General features: G+C 32.1%; 3 pseudogenes; all 3 read right to left on the bottom strand.

Moving 5' to 3' along the window:
- Positions 1-7,371: 7,371 nt before the first annotated feature.
- LOC132275493 (U2 spliceosomal RNA) lies at positions 7,372-7,510 on the bottom strand (annotated as a pseudogene).
- Positions 7,511-7,795: 285 nt separating this feature from the next.
- LOC132275835 (U2 spliceosomal RNA) lies at positions 7,796-7,934 on the bottom strand (annotated as a pseudogene).
- Positions 7,935-8,577: 643 nt separating this feature from the next.
- Positions 8,578-8,714, bottom strand: LOC132275499 (U2 spliceosomal RNA; annotated as a pseudogene).
- Between the last annotated feature and the right edge of the window lie 7,448 nt (positions 8,715-16,162).

Below are 16,162 nucleotides of genomic sequence, written 5' to 3'. Positions count from 1 at the left end.
CTTGCAAGTGTACAAAATTCCCAAGTTTTATAAAAAGTCTTTTCTTTGTCAAAAAATTAATTGACACTCTTCCCATTCAGCAAAGTTAGTGGCAACTGGCACTTAAAGCCGAACGCCAAACACTTGCTCAAAAAATAAAAATAAAGCCAAGTGGCAAGAGGCGTTCAAGCCGAGCGCCAGGCATTCAGCAAAGTTAGTGGCAACTGGCACTTAAAGCCGAACGCCAAACACTTGCTCAAAAAATAAAAATAAAGCCAAGTGGCAAGAGACGTTCAAGCCGAGCGCCAGGCATTCAACAAAGTTAGTGGCAGCTGGCACTTAAAGCCGAACGCCAAACACTTGCTCAAAAAATAAAAATAAAGCCAAGTGGTAAGAGACGTTCAAGCCAAGTGCCAGGCATTCAGTAAAGTTAGTGGTAGCTGGCATTTAAAGCCGAACGCCAAACACTTGCTCAAGAAATAAAAATAAAGCCAAGTGTCAAGAGGCGTTCAAGCCGAGCGCCAGACATTCAGCAAAGTTAGTGGCAGCTGGCACTTTAAGCCGAACGTCAAACACTTGCTCAAAAACAAGTAAGATAAAGACAGAATGGTGACAAGGCCGAACGTTAAGCACTTGTGAAAATACACTGCAAAGCTGAAAATAGAAAACTTGAAGGATGGAAGTCGTGCTGAGCAAAAGCATTGTCATTCATTACCAAAAGGTCCCAAGGTACATAGCTCGATACATGAAGATTAAAAAAAAAAAACTGCTACTGGATGTCAGTTCTGATGATCTTCTCCAGGCTGTAACCTATCATTCTCCCCACCATCATCCTCTGGACCATTGAGGTCTTCTCCATTCTCAGCTGCCCTATCATCCTTAAAAGGGGAGTCAAGATGAATCACTCCCTCAGCAGGCATAGGTCTGTCAGCAGCAACTGAGGAAGAGGGCACAATGGTAGAAAGGGAAAGAATATTCAGGGGATGAAAAGGTGGGACAATTCCTGAGGATGCAACCTCTATACACTCAATGAAAATATTCTCAGCCAGGTCGCAGTGTGGGTTTTGATAATTATTTGGGGGGTGGATATCCAGAGAAGCATCTAATTCATCTGGACCAGCACAAAAGCTTGATTCACCTTCAGAGGGAGAACGGTCAATAAAACCGTCTCTGTACCCTTCAGCATACCGGATGGCACTGGTTCTGGTGAAGCGAGCAAGGAGAGCTTTCATACCCCCTTCAACTTTGCCGATCATGTTCAACAAGGAAGACCGTTCGTTTAAGAGCTTTTCCTGTGAGTTCGCATGAGACAACCGTTCAGCAATAAATGAATGCTGAAGGTCTCCCTTTTCAGCTTTGAGAGAGTCCCTTCTATCAGAGCAACACTCTTCTCAGTTTTCAAGACATCAACCTCATCCTGAAAAGAATCCCGTTCGGTCTTCAGGGTATCCCGTTTAGCTCTGAGGGAATCCCTCTCATTTGCCAGACCGTCCCTCTCTGCCTTTAAGTCAGCAACCCCCTTCTCTGACTCGCTCAACTTAGACTCCAGCTCAGCAACTTTGGCCTCAAGGAAATTCTCTGCTTCAACAGACCTTTTAAGGCCCACAGAGATGGATTTAAGCTTTTTGTTCAGAGTTTCAATGGTTTTTTGAAAAGTGAACATCCCGAATAAAGTCTACATGAAGAAAAAGAAATTCAGGTCAGACTAGCTACTAAAGAGTCATAGTAGAAAAGAAACGGATTTCAATAAAAAGAAGAGTCACCTCCATAGCAGCAGCTGGGAACCGCTGGAACATCTCACCAAAGGATAGCTTGTTCTGAATCTCAAGGTCTTTGGGGGTCCAGAAACCCTTGTAGAAAGCAAAGGAGGTGAGGGGGTCCTTGTATATTGAGTCAGTGGGGCCAATGGTTAATCCATCCTCACGGCTGAGCAAAGGTTGCCATGGAAGAACGGATGGAATCGGACTAGAGGTTCTGGCCGATTCGCCTTCAGGAATGAAGAACCGGGCAAGGGGCAACGGTTCAGTAACCCTGAAGGAAGCCGTCCTGATCCTCCGGGCCGGTGGGATATCACTCTGATCATGACCGCCCTCAGGCATTGGCCTTTTTCCTAAACTTTTTTTCTGACAGACCAGCATTAGCTGGCCCTCCATTGTCTTGAGAATTTCCAGCATCCTGAGTGCTCTCTAAGGAAGTATCGGATAAGATGTTGGAAGGCATAATGATGGGAGCAGCAGGACGGATCTCAACAGTGTGGCCCATAATAGGGTTCTCAGCATGAGTGAGCTCAGAAGGCGCATCAGCAGAACAGTTTATGACTTGAATCACAGTTGGAATAATCACAACTTGCTCTGGGGCAGAGACAGCAAGGAAAGACGATGTGGAAGCAGGTGTAGATGATGATGTGATAACAGAAGCGTTAGAAGGGGTGGGAGCAGGACGCCTCCTCCTGCTGAACGATGGGATCTGAATGTTCTCCATTGTAGACCCTAAAAGAGAGATGTCAGAGAGATTGTCAGATGTAACCAAATCAGTAGCTGAAGGGACGTTGTTCAGCACACTTTCTTGCAAGGTGTCTAGCCTAGCCCTAGAGACGATATAAACCAGTTCATCATGGGGAATTTGAAGGCATCTACAAAGAAAATTGCAAAAACGGGGAAGACAACTTTCACAGTGGCATTCAGTAGGATGTGTTTTCAGCTTTTTGTAGCCAGAGACAGAACATGCTCCAAAGAAAGAAGGGATAGAGAAGGATTAGCCGAGTGGAGTCTGCCAATTCCCACCAACCATGATTAAATTTCGTCTCCAACCTTTTTCAAATGAGTTCTTATCAGTGCAGATCAACCGTTTATCAATAGGGAAGAAGTGATAGTACAAATCATTTTGTGAAATCTTATTAATCCGATAGCAGAGGAGAAGGTCAATAATGTCAAGATTGAGACCCCTATCACGATTCAAGAGCAGGAGGACTGAAATTACCCTAAGAAAGTTTGGGTTAACTTGTAAGGGGTAGAGCCCCAATTTGTTGAAAGCATAACAAAAGAATGGGTGTAGGGGGAACCTAATGACGTTCAAGTGAACGGCGGAGAATAAAACTTCCCCAGGAAGGAGACCCTCACCAGATCTCTCGTCTAAGTTTATTGGATAGACTCTGAGAGAAACGTCGCGAGGAATGTAATTCTTGGATCGAATGGCATTCAGGTTAGGGGGAGCCATAGAGAAGGGGAAGAGTCCTAGGCAGTAAAGGCGTCTTTTTAAGGAGAGATTTTAAAAAAAAAAACTAACCTTGAAAGTTTGTGATGAACGCAGCAACGGCACAGTAGCTAAAAATCGAAAAGGATCGCCAGAATGTGCAGGAAGGCAGCAGAGAGTAGAAGCGAGATATAAGAAGAAGGGTGAAAGTTGAAAGACCAGAATTTATAAAGAGGAAAAGTAAAGGCGACATGGAACTCAAAAGGTCAAGGCAAAAAGTGGCGCTGCAGATCTCGAAGCTTGGGTTTTTGTGCCAGCCGTTCGATTCCTCGTGTCATTGCTCCGAGCCGTCAGACCAAGATCGTGTCTTTTCAATAATCTCACCCTCATTAATGAGGAGAGAGATTATTGGGGGTAGATGAGGACACCAAAATGACCCGGGCTTGGTATGATCCGTATTGCAAAGGACGGATCGGGTATGGACAAACAGGATGGAGCAAGTTCGCGCGGGATGAGCCCAGGTCCATAAAGTCATTACAGAAGCCTATATTAAAATGAGGAAAGTTGAGTCTAAACAAAAGGGAGCAGATAAGGCCCAGACCAGAGAAGGTTGTAACCGTCTATAAATAAGGGAAATCGAGAGGGAAAAGAGGTTAGAAAGCATTGGGAGTGAAGAAATTCTCTCTGTAAAAGAGGGAAATTCTTTGTACTTTCAGCATGTATGATTTACCTACTAAAAAAAAAATTAGTTACAAAAACCATTCATAATAAAAGTGAATGGGCGTCTTTAGTTCTACAATGTAATAGTACCCAAAAAAAAAAAAAAATATATATATATATATATAACAAGTTTCAAGTTTAGGTCATCAAACTAATTAATTAGCAACCCTAGTAGAATTATGCAAGTTTAGATGGGTCAAACAAACTTGTAACTTAATTATGATTGAAAAGAAGGTCATTAGATATTATTAGCAACAAATTAATTAATGAAAAAAATGAAGATCAAGGTCTTCAAATATTATTAGCAACCTAATTAAAATGGAGATTAACATAATTAAATACCTATTTGTTGCTAAAAGTGTATTTTGTTGCCAAATCATTGTCAACACATTTTTACAGCGGTTATAGATCGTTGTTAAAAGTAATCATCAATGTCATGGCTAAAAAGGTAAAAATCTCTTGCTAAACCTTTTAATGGGGATGATCTTTAAGATGTTAAGTGTGTACACATTATTAGCTTCACTAGCTGATCCAACTAATGCAATAAGTGTACGCATTTGTTACAAACTTCGGGAGCAGACTTGGTGCAATGGTATGGTTATTCTACCATCGCTTAAAGGTCACGAATTTAAAATAAGAAAATATTGTTTCTGCGTACAAATATAAGATTGCATACATCTAACCACTTACAAGATCACATTTGGCAAGGAATAATTGTACACTTCTGTTATTCCTAGAATTAGGAAGTTCTTACAAACTTAGAGATCCTGCTACAAGAAGACAAGTAGTCTAAGAATGAGTTACATGATTACAACACATAGGAACCTAACCCGACAACCATACTCGTATCTTAAAAAAGAGTACTCCTACACAAATTGAACGATTTGTGTAGTTACCCGAATAGATAGAATCTAATAAGAATTTTTGTTAACTTTTTAAAAGAATAAAAATATTTTATAATAATTATTAATTATTACATCAAGTCAATTGTATAATTGCGCGCAAGTAAAATCAATTGTGAAGTATATCATTTTCCCTTTAAAAATAGTTACCAACAAAGTATCAGTAATCTGTAGCTTCACTACAGCCAAGCAGTCCCTTCGATCTCAACATTTTTGTAACCCCACCTCAACAAAAGCTTCCGAGGCCTGTTTCAATACTAGCTTCTAATTGACTTATATATGTTAATGCCTAAAGGCCGTAAATACGTAGGATAAGGTGCAATTAAGTTATAATGTGATAAATAAATTTTAAAAAAATAAAAAAAATCCCGGCAGGTAAGTTAAAAGTATTAACTGAAGAAGGAGAGTACAACAATTTTAAGATATAATTCAATAAGAGGGACAAAACCAATGGAGTAATTCTATCAAGAGAACCGTTTCGGAACAAATGTCTATGATAATTTTATGTGATTCTGAAGAAGCATTCCTGAGGAAACTCTCGCTAAATCAGTCAAAAACTCAAAAATATTAAAAAATAAAAAAATTGGAGTTAGGGGTATGGACATGTGATGTGATTGTCCTCTCTCTGTCATTTCCCTAAAACAATTGCACTCACCAACCAACAGTGACTGTCCACTAAACTGCAGAGGTACTACTTAGAAATGTAGGACCGCTAATAGATCTTTTGCTCCATAGGAGGGCCATCATCAGTTACCATAAACCCTTATCATAATGAATTGGGAAAGGTTTCCCACTATCCCAAATTTGATCCCCCATCATGTAGTATCTAGCTGGGCCCTGCCTTTTTCTGTTTTCTGTTTTTAAATTTTTGGTTCTATTGGTCGAGTGACTTTACACTTGAATGTGGATGTTGCGGATCTAACTATCATTGATTCAAAAGTATATTTATATATAATAGACACACTAATTAGTATTCATATAATCTTCAGTCTTCAGGGGCCCAGTATTGGGCAAGTACACCCCTTTCAAATTATTTTATGTTAATTTATGCACAAAATTTTCAAATTATAACTACACTTTTATTCTTTACTTGCTCCCACTCTTATATATATACTAATAAAAGGCATGTGCGATGCACGTGATGAAAGTTTTGCAATTTATAGAATTTATATTTTCATATATTTTTTAATTGTTTATAAATTTATAAAAAAAAATAGACAAAACAGTTTCAGCCCAGAATGCTTAGAGAGTAATAATTGTCACCTCAAAAGAAACAAAATAAAGTTTTCCATTAATGAATGAATGAAAACTATAAACAATTAAAAAATATATAAAAATAAAAATTCTATAATTTACAAAACATTCATAAATAAATAATATATAAAAATTATATATATTATAAAATCGAAAAGGGTGCCAACAATTTCTAGATTGTAATAATTGTCATCTCAAAAGAAACAAAATATATTAGAAAATCCAAAAGGTACTTAAAGTGTACGACAAACTATTCGAAACTATAATTTTATGAATTCCTAAAATATAACTCTTTGAAAATAAAAGTATTCCTAAATTATTTATTTCTCAATCTTTATTTTTTTTTCATATCTCTTATCTTTATTAAATGAATCATTGTCAAATGTCAATTTTTTTAATTCTTTCACCGCAAAATAATTTTTCACAACCTGTTATTGAGAATTGTTTATTTTCACCAGAAAAAGAAAAGATTTTCCTTTGTAGCTTGTCACTTTGTTGCTTAATTCATCCATGTCCTGCAAAAAAAACACAAATATAATTTAGAGCTATTGAGAATTTAGAGCTATTGAGAAATTAAAGTAAGTATTTATTTTTTTGATTTAATTAAAATTTTATGAATAAGGGTGAAAAATTACCTCAATTTGTAATTGTAGTAAATCATCTAGTGAACAATTTATTAATGTTTGGCAATCATTTAACACTGTTAGGGTTGCAAGTGTTGCAATATGTTCCATACTTCGCACTTTAATTATCATTATGAATCTGCACATGAGTAAAGACAAAGAATTATGTATCCGTAATATTATTAAACCATTGAAATAAATACAATAATAGGATTTTAAGATTTAATAATACTTTTGAAAGCATTTTGGGTCTGTTATGTTGTATCGAGGATAGTATACTCTATCTTTTTTAACTTTAATTTTCTTGTTATTACTTCAAAATACCAAATTTCTAGAGTTTAGTTTGAAATATATTGGAAATTTATAATTTGAATTAAACTCTTTAAATAAATTTTTATGAATTTTATTAGGTAATTTGTAATTTGAATTAAATTCTTTAAATAATTTTTAGGTAATTTTTTTTTTTTTTTTTATAAAAACTCTTTTTTTATATTAAAAAAATTCAAGTACTACACTTCATCTTAGCCAAAAGGCTGAGAAAGGTTAAATTTAGTACTACACTTGATCTTAGCAAAAAGGTCTAGAAAAGTGTGATTAATATTTCTTTAAGTCTATAGTTTTATAAGAGGCTTCCATGTAATCCTTTATAACTGAAAACCGATGTGGGACAAAAATTAATTTTATTAGGTACACTTTGATTTGGAGGGTGCACCAAAACTTGGTAGTAGTGCAACACCAAGGAGATGTTAGGATCACTAAAGTAGCAAGCTACTCTAGTCAACCGGACCCAAAAAAATTTAGTACTAAACTTAATCTTTAACTAAAAGGCCGAGAAAGGTTAGCCAAAAGGCCGAGAAATGTGTGATTAATATTTCTTTAGGTCTATAGTTTTATAATAGGCTTCCATGTAATCCTTTATAACTCAAAACCGATGTGGGACAAGAAAAATGAATTTTATTAGGTAATTTGTAATTTGTAATTTGTTTGAATTAAACTCTTTAAATTAATTTTGATGAATTTTATTAGCTAATTTGAAATATATTTCATGTTAGAGTTTTAATAAATATTTTATTTGAATTTTATTAGGTAATAATTTTTATATTTTATTTGAATTTTAATAGGTAATAATTTTTAGAAAAACTTGGTAGTAGTGCAACACCAAGGAGATGCTAGGATCACTAAAGTAGCAAGCTACTCTAGTTAACCGGATCCAAAAAAAATTTAGTACTACACTTGATCTTAGCCAAAATGCCGAGAAAAGTGTGATTAATATTTCTTTAGGTATATAGTTTTATAAGAGGCTTCCATGTAATCCTTTATAACTTAAAACTGATGTGAGACAAGAAAAATGAATTTTATTAGGTAATTTATAATTTGAATTAAACTCTTTAAATTAATTTTTATGAATTTTATTAGGTAATTTGAAATATATTTCGTGTTAAAGTTTTAATAACTATTTTATTTGAATTTTATTAGGTAATAATTTTTATATTTTATTTGAATTTTATAAGATAATAATTTTTAGAGTTTCTATAATTTGAAATATATTTAGTGTAGCAAGACAAAAAAAGACTTATATATAGAGAAAGTGTAGATTTTTTTAGAAACAACAAATAGATAAAATAAGTAATTTAGATTTTATTAGATAATAATTTTTAGAGTTTCTACGGCCAAAATACCGAGAAAAGTGTGATTAATATTTCTTTAGGTCTATAGTTTTATTATAGGCTTCCATGTAATCCTTTATAACTCAAAACCGATGTGAGACAAGAAAAATGAATTTTATTAAGTAATTTTTAATTTGAATTAAACTATTTAAATTAATTTTTATGAATGTTATTAGCTAATTTGAAATATATTTTGTATTAGAGTTTTAATAAATATTTTGTTTGAATTTTATTAGATAATAATTTTTTGAAAAACTTGGAAGTAGTGCAACACCAAGGAGATGTTAGGATCACTAAAGTAGCAAGCTACTCTAGTTGACCGGACCAAAAAAAATTTAGTACTACATTTGATCTTAACCAAAAGTCAGAGAAATGTTAGCCAAAAGGCCGAGAAAGGTGTGATTATATTTCTTTAGGTCCATAGTTTTATAAGAGGCTACCATGTTATCCTTTATAACTTAAAACCGATGTGGGATAAGAAAAATGAATTTTTTTTTTTTGTAATTTATAATTTGAATTAAACTCTTTAAATTAATTTTTATGAATTTTATTAGGTAATTTGAAATATTTTTCGTGTGTAATAATTTTTATATTTTATTAGGTAATAATTTTTAGAGTTTCTATAATTTGAAATATATTTCGTCTTATAGTGATCTTAGCCAAAAGATCGAGAATGGTTAGCCAAAAGGCTAAGAAAAGGTGTGATTAATATTTTTTTAGGTTTATACTTTTATAAGAGGCTTCCATTAATTCTTTCTAACTCAAATTAACCAATGGGAGACAAGAAAAATGAATTTTATTAGGTACACTTTGATTTGGAGGGTGCACCAAAACTTGGTAGTAGTGCGACACTAAGGAGATGCTAGGATTACTAAAGGTGTGTTTGGTAGGGTTGATTTAGAGGGATAGGGAGAGAAAAGAAAAGAAAGGATAGGGTGAGAGTGTGTTTGGATGGCTTAAGTGGAGAGAAAAGAGAAGATAAGGAGAGATAGAGAGGGATAACTATCCCTCCCTATCTCTCATTTGCTTTCTCTCCTAATTTGAGAAGATAGGAAGAGAAATAACAGTGGAATAAGTGATTAATTCGTAATACCAAAAATACCCTCCACAAATCATTATACAGATGATGTGTGAAGTGATTATGAAAGGATAGGATAATAATTTGATCACTATCCTTTCTTTTCTTTTCTCTCCTCGATCTTATCCAAACAAGAATAACTATCATTTCTTTTCTTTTCTCTCCTATCTATCCAAACACGAATAGAAATTATTACTATCCTTTATTTTTTTTTCTTTCCTAACTAATACTATCATTTCTTTTCTTTTCTCCCCTATTTATCCAAACACACCCTAAAGTAGCAAGCTCCTCTAGTGGACCGAACCTAAAAAAATTTAGTACTACACTTGATCTTAGCCAAAAGGCCGAGAAAGGTGTGATTAATATTTTTTAGGTTTATACTTTTATAAGAGGTTTCCATGTAATCATTTATAACTCAAAACCGATGTAGGACAAGAAAAATGAATTTTATTAGGTAATTTTTAATTTGAATTAAACTCTTGAAATTAATTTTTATGAATTTTATTAGGTAATTTGTAATTTGAATTAGACTCTTTAAATAATTATTAGATATTTTTTTTATAAAAACTCTTTTTTATATTAATAAATAAATACTGAAATACTGAAACTCTTTGCACATTTAATTATAGACTCTAGTTAACCAGGACCCAAAAAAAAATTAGTACTACACTTGATCTTAACCAAAAGACTGAGAAATGTGTGATTAATATTTCTTTAGGTCTATAGTTTTATAAGAAGTTTTCATGTAATCCTTTATAACTCAAAACCGATGTGGGACAAGAAAAATAAATTTTATTAGGTAATTTTTAATTTGAATTAAACTCTTTAAATTAATTTTTATGAATTTTATTAGATAATTTATAATTTGAATTAGACTCTTTAAATAATTTTTAGATATATATATATATATATTTTTTGTAAAAACTCTTTTTTTTTATTAATAAATAAATACTGAAAGACTAAAACTCTTTACACATTTAATAATAGTATATATATATATATATATATATAATTGTTTTATTCGTATAAAATTTTGAAATTGTAAATTAGAACTGTCAAAACTTTTATTATTTTCACTCCAATTCTCAACTCTCTATTTCTCTAAAGTTTCGTTTGGTTAGATAAAAAATAAAAATAAAAAACAAACAAGAAATAAAAAATGAAAGAAAAGCGAAGTAAATGGAAAGAAAAGTTATTTTCTAGTATGCACATGAAAATTTATTCAAGAATATTAAAAAATATATATATTAGTTTATTTTTTGGATAGCGTGAAAGTGAAAAGAAAGTGATTGAATATAACAAAATTACTTTTATAATTTCAAATACTAAAAAATAAATGAATTTGTATTTAATGATGTCTATTTTTAACAAAGAAATAGTAAAATGGTGGATTATTAAATTTAATAATATAATTATTTATATTTTATTTACATTTAAAATAAGACTTGGCAATATTTTCTAATTACGTAGAAGTAAAACTAATTATTAGTTTAAGAGAAATGAAACTTAAAAAAAAAAAAAAAAAAAGAACAACAACAACAACAACAACCATACGGAGAAATTGATGATAATACTAATTTTTGAGAGAGTTTTGATTATATGTTATTGTTACCAATTATATATGAACTTGTGAACCTCTTTGAAACCAATAAATAAATAAAGAAGCAAATTTTACACAATTAAGTTAATGGGTAAAATAGGAATATCAAATAAAAAGGCACTCCTTTCACGCGAAAATATTATTTTCCTATTATTTGTGTATGAAAAGTTTTGGAAGAAAATAGACAAGTATTACGTTTATTTTTTCATTTATCTAAACTCTAAAAAAAATTAAAAATTTTCTCTTTCTTTTTTTTTCGTAGTTAATTATATCTAACCAAACAAAGTCTAAAAAAACACGCCGTATCTTCATCTTTAATCCTCTCTTTTCTTTTTTTTCGTTTTTTTATTTTTTATTTTTTTTTTATTTTTATGGATCTTGACGTATTCTCTCTTGAACAAAGAATCATGATCTCTAGCTAATCAAGTATCATTATTTATGCCTTTCAAAAAAAAAAAAAGTTATCATTATTTACTGTTGTTATTGTAAAAAAGTGAATACGCATATTGAGAAATTTTCTTATTTATTCATTTCAATCTAATTATCATTTTTTTTTTTTTTTTTTTTTTTTTTTTTTACTTGGAGAAACTAATTGAAAATAGTTCAAGTTCCATTACAAATATGAATTTTGGTGGAAGTAATTAAGGAATTTCTAGGTTTGAAAGTTCTAATTCCTTTGACTTAGAACTTAGAAGAACTTAGATAAGCTAGAATATTTATACACAAATATGAATTTGTTTTGTTTGTTGTGTTTCTTATTTTCTCATCAATTTGTAAGGGAATTTTGCTTAATATAAGAAAATCTGTTGAGGACAATAGTAATTTGTACATATATTAATTAAAATTATCAATATCAATATTAAATTCTTAATTTGTATGTATATTAAATAAAAATATTATCAATATCAGTATTTTTCAAAAAAATATTATCATATTATGTTCCAAGTTGCTTCCTAAAATGAATTCCTGGCCTCGATATAATTTCGACGAGGCCATTTTTACCCATAGAAACTCATATTTGATTGGAAATGACCAAATGAATAAGACTTACTGTCAGACAGGTCAACCGATCGAAATGGATCAACCAAATTTATATCTAAATTATCTAGCTAACGAATTATGGAATTTGGATATTTAACGGGTTATCAGATTGAATATTCCAATCCATATCTTAATTGGCTCGAATTCGGATCGGATCGAAATCAGATTAAAACCTTGTCCACTTACATGTTTCCTTATAAGTTTAGATGGGGGTAAAGAATAGTTAATATATAGGATGTGGCACAATATAACCATGCAACCAAATGAATATAATGATAGATAATTAATTAATTGATATATAAAAATAATAGCATATAACTGATAATATGACATTAGGGTTTCACACGGTTCGACTTGATCCGGTTTTGAGGATTTTTGGACCCAACCCGTTCCCTCTAGTTCCAGAAAATCTGAAACCGAACCAGACCATTTGAGCCATGGAAACCGAACCAGCCCAAACCGTGAAAAAACGATTTGGTTCGGTTCGGTTCCACGGTTCTAGTTGAATTTTATTTCTTTATTTTTTTTCCCTTGAATTGTATATACAACAAAAATAACAATAAAAGCATACACATTCCCAAATCCAAGGCTAAATTAGAGAGAGAAAAAGAGAGGAGAAAATGGGTGAAATAGACCCAAAAGCAAAACCCTAGAAATTAAAATAAGGTTAAATCTTGATAAAACTAAAAAGGATGACAAATCTATGGTTGAAAACTAAAAAACTTGATTCGTTGTCTTTGTTAGTTATGCTTGAGGTGCAAACACGTTGTGAGACTCAGAAATCTGTGAACTGAAAGTAAGAGAGAAGGGGAGATAGTGTGAGAAATGATGTCATTGATGGCAGCGATAAAAGATTGACGGCGATGACCGAACTTTGAAGATTGCGTGAGAGAGATTGATCAAAACTGGATCTCGCAGCGATGAAAACTAAAAAGTGAATGAGGAGACGTGAGCAAAGAAAAAAAAAAAATGAGATATATAATGGAGAAATGTTGGCACGTACCCAAAAATTAAAACATTGAGAGAAGCAAAAACAAATAAGATGGTGATGAATGTTGGCTCAAGTTTGATCGTTGTGCCGAAATCCCTAGCAAAATTAAGAGTAGTATATAGTTATATATATACACATGTTATAATGGTTTGGTCTAGGGTTGGCCGATCCTGTAGAACCCTAATCCAACCAAAATTTCCCAGTTCTATTATTTTAGAATCGTGATTGGATTGAACCGCTATGGAACTGATCTAGACTGTCCAATTCAGTCCGATTCAGTTTGGTTTTTCAGGTTGACAGTTTTTTTGCACACATATATAATACTCCGTATATTGTAATGTAATAAATATAAATGTATAATTTTAACCGAATCAAATCACTGTGAGATCAGATTACCTAAAATCCATATCCATTTCTGATTTGGTCTTAGTTTGGTGATTGTGTTTTATCTCATTTTTTAAATTAATTTTTGGAGGTAATGCCATTTTGGAAGTTTTGTATAATATATATAGATATAGATATATATATATATATATATATATATATATATATGCATGTAGTGTAAATTATTCATTAATAAAACATCATAATTTATTTTCTCTATAATGTGGGGATTCAAGGTTGTTTATTTATTTTGTGAATATACATAGTTTTAGGTAATTAAAAACTCACACACGAACCCACGTATGGAGCTCCACCCTTACCTCGATCTCCTTCGAAAGATGAGAAGTGATACCAGCTAGACTAATGGCCCATTGGTGAATATAGATAGTTTTTGCTCTGCCACAAACTTTCATCCTATATGGAGCTCCACCCTTACCTCGATCTCCTTCGAAAGATGAGAAGTGATACCAGCTAGACTAATGGCCCATTGGTAAATATAGATAGTTTTTGCTCTGCCACAAACTTTCATCCTATATTTTTTACTTGTAGTTTTTTTTTTTTTTTTATTATTATTTTTGCAAAATGAAATTTTCAAACAGTAATTAAATGCTTTGAAGATCATATGTGCAGAAGTAAATTAATTTTGGTAATGAGAGTAGCTTCTGACATTTATTCTCATACTACATTTTTGAAAGTTCTCATCAAAACATGTACTTGGACATTGCATGCATGGGCTCCTACACGAACACTGACATACACGCATATATATATATATATATATAGCGAGAGAGAGAGAGAGAGAGAGAGAGAGGTATAACTTAAATGAAGGGAAGTAGAGGTGGGTTGGAGCATTTAACAGAAACAGGTGGTGAGAGTGACGAAAAAGATGTTTGTAGAAAGCGAGGTGTCTGAATGCCTATCCTTGAATACTGCATTTAAGTGAATTCAATATGAGTTAATGAAGGCAGATGGACTGACTTAAACCTTCTCTCTCTAAAAGCTTTTAATGGATTTTTAATTTCCTATTTTAATTTCTCTGCAAGGTTGTTTTTTTTTTTTTTTTTTGTTTCTCATATATGGCAATTAATTCAAATATATTAAGTACTAACGCCCAACTCTCTTTTTAGCACTCGCATTGATCCTCTGTATCACTAATTAAACATCGATACAGGGAAATATTTTAGGAACAATACTTAGGTTCTCGCTATCTTTGATTTTATAAGTATGTATCTACTCACCATATTTGATTTGGTAATTAAAGATTACATGTTCATTTATTATTGGTTCACATCAGCGGTGATTATGGTGTAGATCTTCACTAGTGATGACCTAAGTATTGTACATACTTTAATGCTCGTGTTATTCTAATGAGATGGTATCACAAAGTAATTAAATACTAACACATAGTGATAGAATCTATTAAATAAATTTAATATATTTTTTCTTACGTGAAAAAATATAATTGATTGATAACATCGATGTCAAGGTATCACCAGAAGAGAAAAGTTTTTAACCATAAATAGAAGCATTTTTACATATATGAGAAGGTATAATTGATTGATAATTCCAATGACATCGTTACTCAAAAATATTTTCTTCACTCCGAGCGTCTAAACATGAAAGTGTTATTTCTTTTTTGGATAATGATTTTTTCCGGGACCGAACTACATATAAGTAATTGCCTCCATTGAATTTTTTTTTTTTTTTTTTTTAGTAATTTATCCTTATAATTTGTTTATTTTTAATAATATACCCATGAAATATTACATTTGCCCCTTAAAATTACTAAAAAAATGCCACTATTGCCCACCCAAAATTCATTTTTGCCCCCCTTATCTTACATCCCGGCTCCGTCCCTGATTCTTTCTAACCGAGAATATGATACAAGAGATCCAATGCACTCAGATAATAGAAATTCTTCAATTAGCATTTTCGGATTGTTTTTATACACCGATTAAGTTCAAAAAACTAGAGGATGGCAATGCAATTAATTGCATATTGGGTGAGCGCCCCCATACATGCCATACAATGAAATTGATCCCTCCATCTAATAAAAATTGCTCTCCATAGCCTGATTTGTTAGATTTTCACTGGCCCAGCTCACCCTATATTACTCCTCGTGAAGGGTGTTAATGTAATTTTAATAAATGCATAAATAAAAAGTACAAAAGAATTAAATTTCTCTTGATGATATACAGGGGACATTTTAGCTAAAAAATGTTGCAGTTAAATGCATTTTGGTTTCTTAAGAAAATGAGAGGGCTAGAGAGAGAGAGAGAGAGAGAGAGAGAGAAAGGAAGAACAATTAAATAGCTCATAAAATGTGGTTGTGTTTAAATATGGGTGAGGGGGTTGAGGCTTTAAAAGTAGTTCAACGAACGACTAAAATGTTGATGGTAAGGGACATGGGATGGTTTTAATAGCCGAGAGAGAGCTTCTGAAATTTTCGTGATATATTTAGGGTTCATCGAGTGACCCAATTCTGGAACTTGCAGTTATTATATCCATTTAAGATCCCATAGTTGTTCCAGACCACCTTCAACTGTATACACTCCCCCATTTATTGACAGACAATTCCATCCATCCCCCCCTCCCTGAATTAATTTTCGTCACCGTCTGTATAATAACAATTTTTTTCATTTATTTACGGATAAAGAAAAATAATTAGTTAAATTTTCTCAAATTATAATTCCAATATATTAATTCGATAGTCCCAAACAAATTGAGAATA

The sequence above is a fragment of the Cornus florida genome, unplaced genomic scaffold, assembly GCF_030987335.1.
Source record: "Cornus florida cultivar Cherokee Brave unplaced genomic scaffold, ASM3098733v1 CherokeeBrave_3.0.0_Hap2_Chr09, whole genome shotgun sequence".
NCBI lineage: Eukaryota > Viridiplantae > Streptophyta > Magnoliopsida > Cornales > Cornaceae > Cornus > Cornus florida.
This window is presented reverse-complemented; position numbering and strand designations above follow the sequence as displayed.